The 13,159-nt window shown below is 34.2% G+C and overlaps 1 protein-coding gene across 1 annotated transcript in view; it reads right to left on the bottom strand.

Annotated features, from left to right (window-relative positions):
• SKAP1 (src kinase associated phosphoprotein 1) overlaps positions 1-13,159 on the bottom strand; it is a 280,928-nt gene that overhangs the window by 186,747 nt on the left and 81,022 nt on the right. The window lies entirely within an intron of this gene.

Raw genomic sequence — 13,159 nt, 5'->3', positions numbered from 1 at the left:
CTGACTCAGACAACAACATAAAATATCTGCTTTTATCATTTAAAAAGTGACCAGCATATTTCATTTTAAAAGGATAGTAAAATTTTCTTAATCAAAAACTTCTCAGGGGTTTTTTACCACATGGATTTACTGCTAACCTGCTGTATCTGCCAGGCTAGTAAACCTGCCAGCCCCCTCAGTCAATATCTCACACTGAGATGCCACATTTAAAAAATCTTCCTGATCGGGTAAATATTATAGAATATATTCTTTTCTAACCCTGCAGATATAGCTTTCATGGGGACATTTATGAGAGCTGAAAGGACTGAGGGAAAAATAAAACCCATACTGCTTTTTAGAGTTTAAAAAAAGTCTTTATTGGAATTTCAATAATTCACTTAGCAGAGTGTGCAAAAAATTTTATGGAAACCTCTTTTTAATTTTATACCTTTGCCATATATTGAAAATCATACTCAATATGGTCTTACATCATTTGGACTGAAAAATGGAATATGTTAGAATTGTTGTCAGTGATAACTTGGGTAAAAGTTTAAAGAACATTATAACTAAATCAGAACTCAGTTTTTGCCTATTCCATATAGGAAAAGTAAACTTAAAGTTGTGAAAGTTTTTACCTAGTTCTGGCCTCTAGTGCTAGACCAGGATCCCTGCAACACTCTGCACAGTGATTCATACTGTAACCGTTACAACAGCAACACTAGTAACAATCATAAGTGAACTGTAAAATGCGCTGTAATTACTAACTCAACTGTTAGAATTTACTTCTGCAATTCCAGCAATTTCTCCTTAACTAACTTCTTAAAACAAACAAAAAGAGTATAAGAAACAACAAAAATGCTGAAGGAAGGCCACCATCAGATATAAAAGTAAACATCCTAAAAGTTTATAAATTTATGTACCTTTGCAAGTTAGTCTGCATTTATTTTTACTATGTATATTTAGTGGAGTAACCTAGACTTCCTAACTAAACTGGAATTAATATCAACCTTTCCAACATTTGTTCTAAGTTTCTTTGCACCTGATATGCAAAGTCATTATTCATGCATGTACCTTTCTCTCTCATTTAGATAAAGCTGGGACTTCTTATATAGCTGAAAAATGTTTTTCCACTGGTAAGACAAGCTATACATATTGTCTCGTAACACTAAACGAAACATACCTTTTAAAAAGTTAATATATATTTAGAGTTAAATTAAAATTTGATAATCTATCCATGGAAAAAATATAAAAGCAGTGAGAAGTTGGTTTTTTGAAAAGCAGGATTTGAACAAGTGAAAAAGACAGTAAGAAGTTTCTTTGGCTCCTTTTTATGTCTCATCCTAAATGAAAAGGGAATTTTAAAGAATTCCAAATTAAGGGAGAAACACTTAAAAACAACACTACCAAATTTAAATAAATTTGTTATTCTTGAAGAAACAAACATGCAAAAGATTTCACATGACGAGCTCCTTGAATTGCCCTAGTGTTCCTTAGGAAATTTTTCTTTGCAGCTGAAGGCACTTGCACATACAGAGTGAAAAAGCAAGGAAGAAATAAGTAATCTGTCTTACTTTCAGCTTTAGTGATATGATAAGGAAAATAATAATTATTTATAATAAGACACTTAACAAGAACTCAGATGTGGCTTTCTAGGAAAATCTCTTCTATCCTACACTTTGACAATGACCATGACACTCCAGCAAACCCTCTGACACCTCCCTATAGCTACAAGGTCAAATATTTGCAAACAGTTTCTATATTATAATGTTATTAACTGTAACCATCCAAGAAATTGGTCATTTTAATCTCCCTAATTTTAATGCTAAAAGAAAGAATAAAAATCTTTAACTGATTAATAAATCTGAGTTCATAAACAATTTTTCTAAAATGAATCTTTTTCCAATAGCCAAGTAAAGACTTACCTCAAAGTAAGACAGGTACACTTGAGCTCTGTGAAAGTATATATGCTTAATTTTAAATCAATAGTCAAAGAATGTGTATCCAAGATCAGTTGCAATTTTTTGAGCACCAAACCAATTGAAATACACGCGTATAACTAAGGGCCATTTTCTGCATCTCTACTCACATAAGAATGTTCCAAAGTTTTTAAGAAAGTCCACAATTTAGTCTAGCTCATGAAAAGTACAGCCTTAACATGAAAAAAATCAGATCCAGCAGTTGCCTGAGAAACCTGACACAGATCAGGCAATAGGGGTGTATAAGATCACCTAACCTGATTACAGATAAATCTCAAAAATTTTATGTCAAATTACTGTTTTTTAAAAAGTGGAAAAGATAGACTCTTCCTATGAAGATCCATAAATGCTTTGTTATTAAGAGATTTCATCTTTAGGTTTGTTAAATTTTGTCCTCAGGTGTTCAGAGGAATACCAATACTAAAATTAATAAATAGCTGAGAATAAAATTTTATTCATACATCTTAAGGGAGAAGCACGTAAAGTGAACTAATTTCCCTATTTGAAAAAAAATAACCAATATCATCTCTTCAAGTGGGGGAGAAAAAAGACACAATCAGTCAAAACTACCAGTTTCCTATTTAATATTTAAATCATTATGCTATTCTCACTTATTTCACCTGTGACCAACCCCTTTTCATTTTGTTCTGCTGTCTATGGCATTCTTCTCTTGTACTTCCTCAATTAGCATAATATTAAATATTCTCTTTTAGAAAAAAATTTAATATTAACGAAGCATGGTCTCAAATTTATTTCTAGAGTTATCAGAATTGCTAAATAGGATCCCATTTTTTTCATTAGACTGTGACTTGAGCATAAAGGCAGCCTACCTTAACCATTACTCAAGTTTTTCGAGTAGCTTTAAAAAAAACTACTGAGGGACAGTGTCTAATTTTAATCTTTTCAGCTCCTGGATTGCCATGTAAGGTATATTAATAGCAACTCTTCACTGGTTCTTGTCTATAGACCAACTATTCCAAGGCAGAACAGAAGTGTTACTTTTAGTGGCCTCCTAGAAAAACAAACATAATTTTGTGCTACATGTAGAAATTTTTTCCATAGGCAATACGCATGAACTCATTTGCATGCCAGTTCAGTCTTCCCTTCATCTGTTTGCTATTTACTAGACATTTATATATATATGAAATTCATAGAAGGAATGTTACAATAATAAATTACAAAGCTGGTAAAATTAATTTGTTATGGGAGATATAGGATATCTGTTAGAAATGCTAACAATATCCATTTTTAATGGCAAAGAAAAAATACCTGTAAATTTGGTTTAAAATTCATATTCAAGCCTCCCTCATTTACCTATTTAGGAATATAAACCCCTCAAGATTATGGTTTTATTTGTCCTCCTCCTGACTTGTGTAATAAGAATATACTGAAATGATAGTTGTAAGCAAGTAATATCTTTTAGGTTTTAGGGCTTTAATAAAAGAACAGGATCTTCTCAGATCTGAGTGTGCGTATGTTCTTGGAGATATATATATATATGTGTGTGTGTATAATTTTTATATGTAATAGTATATAATTTTTAAATTCTTGGATCCATTCCATATGCTCCCATGTTGAGAACTTATGTATCTTAGCCTTGGACGTCAACTACAACAAAACAATCCAGAAAAGCTCAAAAGTTGTATTTTCTTTTACCACAAGAGGGGGCTAGAGAATTCTAATCTCTTCTAAGGTCTATAAAACCCTTTTAACTGCTACTTTATAGACATTCAATTACAACAGGCCATAATACATTAAGGCATTAAAATACACATATATCCCAACATATGCCAAAGCAAGCACTACACTGGCATGCCAACCAGATGTTCACCAACACCAATATCAAATAAACACTTAAGCATCTTCAAGTGGTTTATATGAGATTTTACACTTTAGTGTTTCCCTCCCCAAAAGGCAGCTTTTTTGGTTAGGTGATGCCCTTGGAACGGAAAATATCAAGGAATGTGATACAATGACCCAAAATTGGAGAGTATTACAGGGGCAAAGTGAAGTAAGGATTAAGGGAACTGAAATTTATGTAGTTTGGAAAAGTGAAGACTCTGGGGATGAATGTTCACAGTCTTTAAATACCTTCTAAAGGTAACAATATAAATGAATTAGGGGAATTATCAGTCTCGGAAGATGGTACAGAAAAGAGCAACGGCCTGAAACTAAGGAAGGAAAAGTTTAGGTTAGACATGAAGAATAAATTAGTAATAATAGTTGGGTGGGAAATATGTCCTGCAAAGGAAGAATACAGAGCATAATGGCTATATTTGATAATTAATTAAATGAGATATTAGTAAGAATGATATGAATTCATTAGAAGGGCTAGATTAGATAACTCAAGTGATTTTTTTCCCTAAGCTGTGACAATCTCTAGGCCCAACTACGTTCTTGGGCATTCATAAATGTCTTACAATGATGATAATGGTCATTTGTAGAAAGGAGCACTCATGATCCCAGTTAACCCTATGCTTTTTTGATTAAAACAAAATCTAGAGTATTATTATGAAATTACATAATTACAAAATTAACTATGACAATGATGTTTATTTCTTAGAGCATTCCATTAAAATATACCATACCATATAAGCTATATCCTAACAGCTCATAGAAATGGGTCTGCAAATAATTGGCTAAAGGCTTCTATAAGTGAAAACTTTCCATGAAGGAACAACTCCCCTATAAATCCCAATTTTACAAGCCAGAGAAACCACTTTGTATAATCTTTCTTTCCCACTAGGCTAATGTATCTGGGTTAAAGCTGCTTAGGGCCTAACATAAAAAAGACTGTCACTCAAAGTCAGAAAGGCAGTGTAGACCATAAGTGTAATTATAGCTTGTGAATTCAACAATCTTCCCCTAGTAGACAATAATATTCTAGATTAACAGGTTTCAGCATTGTTTTAAACAGCATTACTAACATTTACTTTTTACTTGAAAAGTCAGAGTTCTATGATAAAGCAAAAGAATTTATGGCTAGTAGAAAAACAAAGATCACCAAAGTATGAAGAAATGACTAAAAAATATATATTTACATATATATAAAGCATAATATATATTAAGTATAAATTTATACTTATATAAATTAAGTATATGTATCTATATACTTGGCCTGAAAGTTTTATGCTTAAACAAAATTCTTTCACATTTAAGTGAATATTAAACTTTGAGATAAAAATGGTCAGTGACTTTGGGGCTTGAAGAAGGATGGTCTGCCTCTGACTCATTTATATATCAATCAGATAAATATACTACATTAGCAACCAAAACACTGTATATCATTTTACCACCACTGTAATGACCACACTAACAACTTCAGTAATCATATTCTAGGACTTTCATATTACCATTACACTCATTGACTAGTTTAGAATTTGGAGAGAAACAAAGAATACTTGAGGCAATATGAAAAAGCTTAATCTCATCAGCCAAATCACTCACTTAAAAATCAACTATTTGCATTTAAAGATGGCCGCTGTTACTTCACTATTAATTATACTGGAAGCTCAAAAAATGTTTGACCTTTCAAAGAATGGACTTTTGCTCATACTCCCAGTCTGGAAAAGACTTCTAAAAACACTTTGGGGGCTTCCCTGGTGGCGCAGTGGTTGAGAGTCTGCCTGCCGATGCAGGGGACACAGATTCGTGCCCCGGTCCGGGAAGATCCCACATGCCGCGGAGCGGCTGGGCCCGTGAGCCATGGCCGCTGGGCCTGCGCGTCCGGAGCCTGTGCTCCACAACGGGAGAGGCCACAACAGTGAGAGGCCCGCGTACCGCAAACAAAACAAAACAAAACAAAACAAAACAAAACAACACTTTGGCTACAGCACAGGCCAAATCTTATCTTGACTTTCTTCCAAACTACTGCAAGTCCAACCAGTTGTTTTTTTTCTGAAAACTCTGTCCCTGAAAATCAGCCCTTGTGATTATGTACCATATACTTTATAGTGGGGGTGTCTAGTTTTCTCTCTTCAGCTAGATTATTTGCTCACTAAGGAAAGGAATCACATCTTATTTCTTTTTGTATCCTCCACACAGCCTCTAAACTCATGATTGAATATAGGTATTCAATAACTAACTCTTCATTGGCAGTATATTAAAATCTATAATATGGACAAAAAGGCCAAAAAAGATAACGAATTAGTTCTGTGTCAAGTCAATTCAGAAACTAATTGTATGCTATTCACAGTTATAATTGTTAGCATTTATGGAGCCCTTTGAAATTCTTTATAAAATATAGTGTTTCCAAATCATCCTGGGAAGAAGATAAGAACATACATAGGCCAGAGAGACACGCATGTCTGAAGGACTTGACTGAAACTTGTGAGAAATAGCTTAAGGCCCATGGTCAGGCAAAGCTATTTGGGTCTGCACTGAAAAGCATGCTGAGATCATGCAGGGGAGGGAAGGTACATAGTATGGGTCAGGGGAGGCCACAGCCAGGTCTTGGTTTCTGTACTGGTTCTGTCTTGCTGACCATAAGACCAGGCACTCAGCCTTTTTAAAAATGTAGTTTCCTCTTTGGTAAAACACAGATTAGATCAGGTGATTACCAAGTCTCTTCCATCTCTAAAATGCCACGGTTTTAATGTTAAAACGTGGGTTAAATTTGCAAGGAGTTTTTCCTAGTGAAAGAAGCATTATGTAAAATATCCAACCATCAACACATGTGAGAGTGCTTTACTGAGCACTGGACAGAACATTAGAGTTTAAACATGCATCAACAGCCCAACATGCTGGGCTGAAGAATGAAAAATGGGTAGTTCATAGACAGATAATTGTTATTGTTTTCTTATTCTTCACAAAACATGTATAATCCTTGGTAATCATTTGTTTAAGTTATATAAATTACTGTCAACTTTGAAACCCAGTTTGTCATCTTCATCTGTGATTTATACCAGACTATATAAACGACATGATGTCTTAGATCTAATAAGACATTTATCTTCATGAAGGAGGCCACTGCAATCCTGAGTGACAGCTTACTTACCCTTATCACAGTTAACTCAACATTGAGTCCTTAATTTCTCCCAATGATTTGAAATCTGATGGACTCACCTGAAGCCAACAGAAACTTGTTCAGAAATCTACCATGCTCATGAAAGTATGTGTTTCACAGTAGGAATTTGTTCTTTGACCCTCAAAACACAGACATGGAAACCAGTTTTGTGTTCCACAGTGTGTACTCTAAACACATGGATATAACTTCTGTTAGGGTTGACAGGAGTCATGTGCCTTTATTAAAGAAAAATATACCTGCACGCAACAAAGATGAAGGCAAATGTCTGAAGAATAAAAAGAAAATGAGATAAATGCTTGTTTGAATGTATGTATGTTTATTTACATAATCATATATGGAGAGGGACTATCTGAGTCACTTCCATTATCTTCATATAATAGAATAAAAAGGAACTAACAACTCTAAATATGTTCATATAGTTTGTGTAACTTAAGAAAAATACACACGAAGAAAGTAATGGGCTTGACCCCGTCAGTGAGAAGGAAGCAAATGGCTTGCTGTTTTTAGGCCATTAACTCTTTCAACCTACCAGGGTACCAATGACTGAGCCTGCAATAGGTTTCTAACATTCCAAGTAAAGCAGCCATAAAACACACGCATTTTCCTCCAAAGCTGTCAGCAGTATTCAGCCTAAGGTTTACCTGATCAGAGAGGTCACTTACTACCAATCACTGCACCATTAATTCACATACCTCTGTAAACATTGTAAGAAGTAGTTTATTTATTCTCTGAAACAATATAATTTATACAGTAAAATCAGGCCTTATACACAACTCATAGCAATGGGGTCTCAAATTGGCTTGTGAACAAACATTTTTTATCCTCATTGAATATAAAGTCTATCGGGGTGCTACGAGTAGACTTAGATGGCAAAACTAGCTTAATTTGCAGAAGTTCTAGGGATAGGATTTCAGCTCAATAAGAGGAAACCTTTTAAAATAATTAGACCTCTTTATAAGTATCTAAAACATGACCTTGAGAATGTAAAACAAAACAGGGAAAAATGGATAAATCTACAACTATAATTGGAAATTTTAACACAAGCCTTCCAGCAGATAAAAGGAAAGCTAGGATACAAAAGATCTGAAGAACATTATTTACAAGTATAGAAATAGTTAAGAGTGTATTCAATGAATACTTCAGGATGCACATAGCACATAAGCATAAACTATTACTAGGCGACAAAAGAAGTCTCAATAAAGTCTAAAGAATATAAATAGTATATATTATGTTTTTAGGCTCTTATGCAATAAAATTAGAAAAATAAAAATTAAAAAAATAAAAAAAGCAGATTTTAAAATCCCTAGAAGCTAAAACAAAACAAATCAAAACAAAAACCAGGAAAAAACACACAAAAATGCTTCTAAATAACACATAGGTTAAAAAGGATATCATAAAAGAAATTACAAAATACTTAGAATGGAATTATGAATTATAATGAAATTAGTACATACCAAATTTTGCACGATGCAGTTAAAGCAGTTTTTAGAGGATAATTACCTTTGAACACGTTTATTTTTAAATAAACATTATATTCGGTGAAATAAAAGCAATAAGAGAATGATACATAAAGCCCATAAGAGTAGGTGTTTCAGAAGTCAAACAACCAGCTAATCAGAGGTCTTCAAAAAGCAGCAGCTTTGGAATCTACTGGAATCCTACCCCCACCCACTACCTCCCATAGGTTAGGCATGTCATCCTTGGTCAATTCATTTAATTTCTTTATCTGTAAAATGGGGATAATAGTTCCTTCCTCTCTGAGTTCGTTTGAGAATTAAATGAGATAATCCACGAAAAGCACTTAGTACAGCATAGTAAGTGCTCAATAAATTGTTCCTGTTACTAGATGACCATCATCTTTTCCAGCTCTCAGATTCTAAGATTCTAATTTTGGTACAAAGAAACTTAAGACAAGCATGAATTCCAGCCACAAAAATCTAATCAATAAATTAAACTTTCATTTTAATTTCACAATAATAAAAGTTTTGTTTAAAATATATTCTTTCCCTTAGAGAAGATATTAAAATAATTTCTTATTCCTATTTTTATTATTATAGAAATAAAACACACAATGATCAACAAAAGCTAGTCTGTTATTCATAATATTAAATCCAAAACTGACTCCTATTTCAGAACCAAGTTGAAAGCAGAGAAATGTTTTTTTTGTTTTTTTTGTGTGTGGTACGCGGGCCTCTCACTGTTGTGGCCTCTCCCGTTGCGGAGCACAGGCTCCGGACGCGCAGGCTCAGCGGCCATGGCTCACGGGCCTAGCCGCTCCGTGGCACGTGGGATCTTCCCGGACCGGGGCACGAACCCGTGTCCCCTGCATCGGCTTGCAGACTCTCAACCACTGCGCCACCAGGGAAGCCCGAGAAATGTTTTTAAAAAGTGCTAAAAATAAAGCCATAAAAAACTGATTCTCTTTATTTTCAAAATATTCTATGTTTTTTAATGTATCTTTCAGAAAAGGCATGGAGTTGAAAATGGCCACTACTGGTACATTAACAGGTCTAAAATTTCTTTTAAATCAAGTAGCATTTCTGTGACGAAGTGAGAGAGTGGCAGGGACATATAAGCACTACCAAATGTAAATTAGATAGCTAGTGGGAAGCTGCCGCATAGCACAGGGAGATCACTTCTGTGCTTTGTGACCATGAGAGGGGTGGGATAGGGAGGGTGGGAGGGAGGGAGACACAAGAGGGAAGAGATATGGGAACATATGTATATGTATAACTGATTCACTTTGTTGTAAAGGAGAAACTAATACACTATTGTAAAACAGTTATACTCCAATAAAGATGTTAAAAAAAAAAATCAAGTAGCATTTAATAAATTGGTCAATAAAGGCTCTTCACTTATTACAGGTCTTTACTTTTCCAATTCTATTTTTCATTTTGCTGGAGAATAAGAACGTTTTCTAACCTTTAAACATCCCGATGTAAAAATAAATTATAAAAACATTCTTTCTCACTTCTTCCCAGACATATCTGCCTAATACCATTCATTACCTTTTCTTTAATTAGAATGTAATAATACATGATACATAATACAATATTATAGATTTTAGGTTTCTTCCCTTATAAAATAATTTTATTTTTTCCTTTTCTTCGAGAAGGAGTTACTATACCCTTTTATAGAACAATCATTTTCCCTAACCCATCTTTAAAAAAATGTATGTACATGGGGGTTCTTCATAATACTAATGAAATAAATTTACAGACACATTAAAATATATTGTACATTTTGGACGATGAAAGCAATCAGATCTTGAGCTTCAGCGTTGGCTGGCTTTTGTATAGTTATTGTATTGAATGTTTCATACTAAATTTTTTTCCTTCAATATGGTAGAAACAATGCCTTCCTAAGTCTATAAATCTAAATATTATTACTTGTTAGCAAGTTTTCACTCCTGATGATGGGGTTATGCTCTTATTTGTAGGTGTCTCTCCATAGGCTATAGCCTGACATTCTCAGACTGACAGCACTTACTAAGGAAGCGGAGAAGGAATTGTGATTAGGTAGCAACATGCTCTCATTTTTATGCATGGTTTAGCCTGTAACCTTGGTTTTTATTTTATGCAGTGCACCTGGCCAGGTTTCTATATTCTTCTAGAGCTCTTTGTAGTTTTCACAAAAGCATGACCCAAACACGACATGTACCATGGTTACTGCTTCTCATCACTGGAGTTATGGGCAAATGGGTCAGACTGTGTGTCCTTGCATTGTTGTTCATTTAGGACACTGCTCTGGCTAGAGGTGGAAAGCAACAAAGCTGAAATATTTTAACAGTGACCTTTCATTTTTCTAATAAAAATAAAAATTCCAAAAGTCTAAAATAATGTCACTACAAAGAAAATTTTAGAAAAATCTTTTCTTCCTAAAGGATCACCCTAGCTGTCTCATCAGCAAGTGAAGACACTGACTTTATATTTGTCCATTTGTCAACTTGTTAATAGTGTGTTTTCCCAATGAGACAGACAGCTCCATGAGGGCAGGGACTGTGTTTGACTTTTTACTGCCTATTTCACTAACAGCTTAGCACAGTGCCTTGCTATTACCTTATAATCTCTAAATAAATTTTTGTTAAAATAATGAATAAATAGCATATCAAGTATTACTGTTCTCTATAATGGTGCAATCTAGTTAAATAGGATATAAAGTTTACTTAAATTTTAACATCTTTATAAGCTTCTCTTTAATTTCACAGGAAATGTACATATCTTTATTTTTCAGGGGAAGGAAACAAACGTTTATTGTGCCCATTATGCATAAGGCACTCAGGCACTGTGCTAGATTCAATGCTTTGCGGCAACTCATATTTAAACATTATCTCATCATCCTACAGTCAAATTTTTAACACAAACAAGTCTATTCCTACCTCTACCACGGACAGTGTCACTTTGGGAATTCTGCTAACTTGTATGCACAGAACTGAAAATAAAAATCTATTAAGTAAAATTTTACTATTATTAATACTATTGGGGAACTATTATGGAACAAAGTTTCCACTGTGGAATTTTCCAGGTAATAAGTTTACCTCTTTCAACACTAATTACTTTCTTTAATTTCAACTATTTTTAATGAAAATATTTTAAACATACTATGTGTATCTATACAGTCTTAACCAAAATATCTGGAATATGAATCCATCTTTTTTGATAACTCAGATAAGGATAGTCACAAGGATAGCAGAGTGGTTATGAGCAGAGGTTCTAGAACAAGACTGTGTAGACATAAATCCTGGTAATACTACTTACTAGCTATTCGATCTTAAATAAGTTAACTTCCCTAGGTCTCAGTTTCCTTATCTGTAAATTGAGGATAATTCTAATGCCTACCTCTTAGGGCTGTTCTGAGGATTAAATGATGATAAATGCAAAGTACTTAGAACACAAATGCAAGGCATATAGTAAGTGCTCAATAAAGGCTAGCTAAAAGTTTTACCTTATTAAGGTACTGAGCTCTTAGGGGAGAGTTCCGGGCCATTTCTCTCTCCAGTACAATATGGCCCCAGGCAACTATGTTTTTTTAGTTCTTATATAAATTTTGTGGGAATTCCCTGGCGGTCCAGTGGTTAGAACTGCACACGTTCACTGTCGAGTGCACAGGTTCGATCCCTGGTCGGGGAACTAAGATCCCACAAGCCATGCGGTAAGGCCAAAAAAAAAAAAAAAAGTTTTATTTATAGATTTTGTTTTCTATAGCAAATTTTAATTGTTTTCGCGTTTCTTTCCTCAATGTTATTTGTTAATTGATGGCTTTACAGTACTTTTTCTTCTAATTGGATGCTTCACTCTACTGTGTGGGCTGAGAAATCAAAACATTGTAATGGTTAGACATTTGTAAGAAGAGGAATCCCCAGTGAGGGCCTCAGGGGCTTTCCCAGGAGCAAGGTACATAAACGTTAACCTGGGACTCAGGAACACCTATTTTCACTTAGAGGTCTTTCTGGCTTACTTATTGTGTTCCCAGCTCTGTTTGGGAAAGTTGGAAATACCAAATAAGTGACCTATGCATTAATGAGGTACTATTGTTCTAATTCTGTCAAGCATTAGATTGATCAAAAACAAATGAAAGGTTGATTTTTTTAAAATGTTTTGCACTGTTAATTTTCTATAATTATTAATCAGTTACCAGTGTAATTATTAAGCTTTCAATCAAACAATGCTTTTACCCGAACCAATATACAATTAAGGCCCAATTTCTAAAACTTGGGTATTACTCATTGTGCTAGTACACAAAGCTCAAGCAAAATACACTGTTTCTGTGTGACTGAATCCATAGTTCTCATTTGGTGGTTATCAATTCAATGAAAGGGAGAAAATACGAATCACTGAAAGGGCCAAATGAAATAAGAATTAGTGATAAATTAAAAAGAGAAGGGAAGGTAGGGATTATGAACACTTGGAAAATGCCAAAGTCAGAGGGAAATTTGGAAGAAAAATAAATAGAAAGATCACAGACTAATAAAGAAAAATAAGGAATAATTTACCAACTTTACTCCCAATCCCTAAGTGGAATAATAAGCTTTCAATTTAATACTCAGTTTAGTAGCATTTCTACCTCCCCCCCACCCACACTGCAAAGGCATAAGAGAGACTTTGATAAGATAACCATGTGTATCAGTGATGATCAAACCTTCTGGTCAAGCGGCCAAATGCCAGAAGAGGCACTGTGA

This window comes from Physeter macrocephalus, chromosome 14 (genome assembly GCF_002837175.3).
Source record: "Physeter macrocephalus isolate SW-GA chromosome 14, ASM283717v5, whole genome shotgun sequence".
NCBI classification, from domain to species: domain Eukaryota; kingdom Metazoa; phylum Chordata; class Mammalia; order Artiodactyla; family Physeteridae; genus Physeter; species Physeter macrocephalus.
The sequence above is the reverse complement of the archived record's forward strand: the minus strand, read 5'-3'. Positions and strand labels throughout refer to the sequence as shown.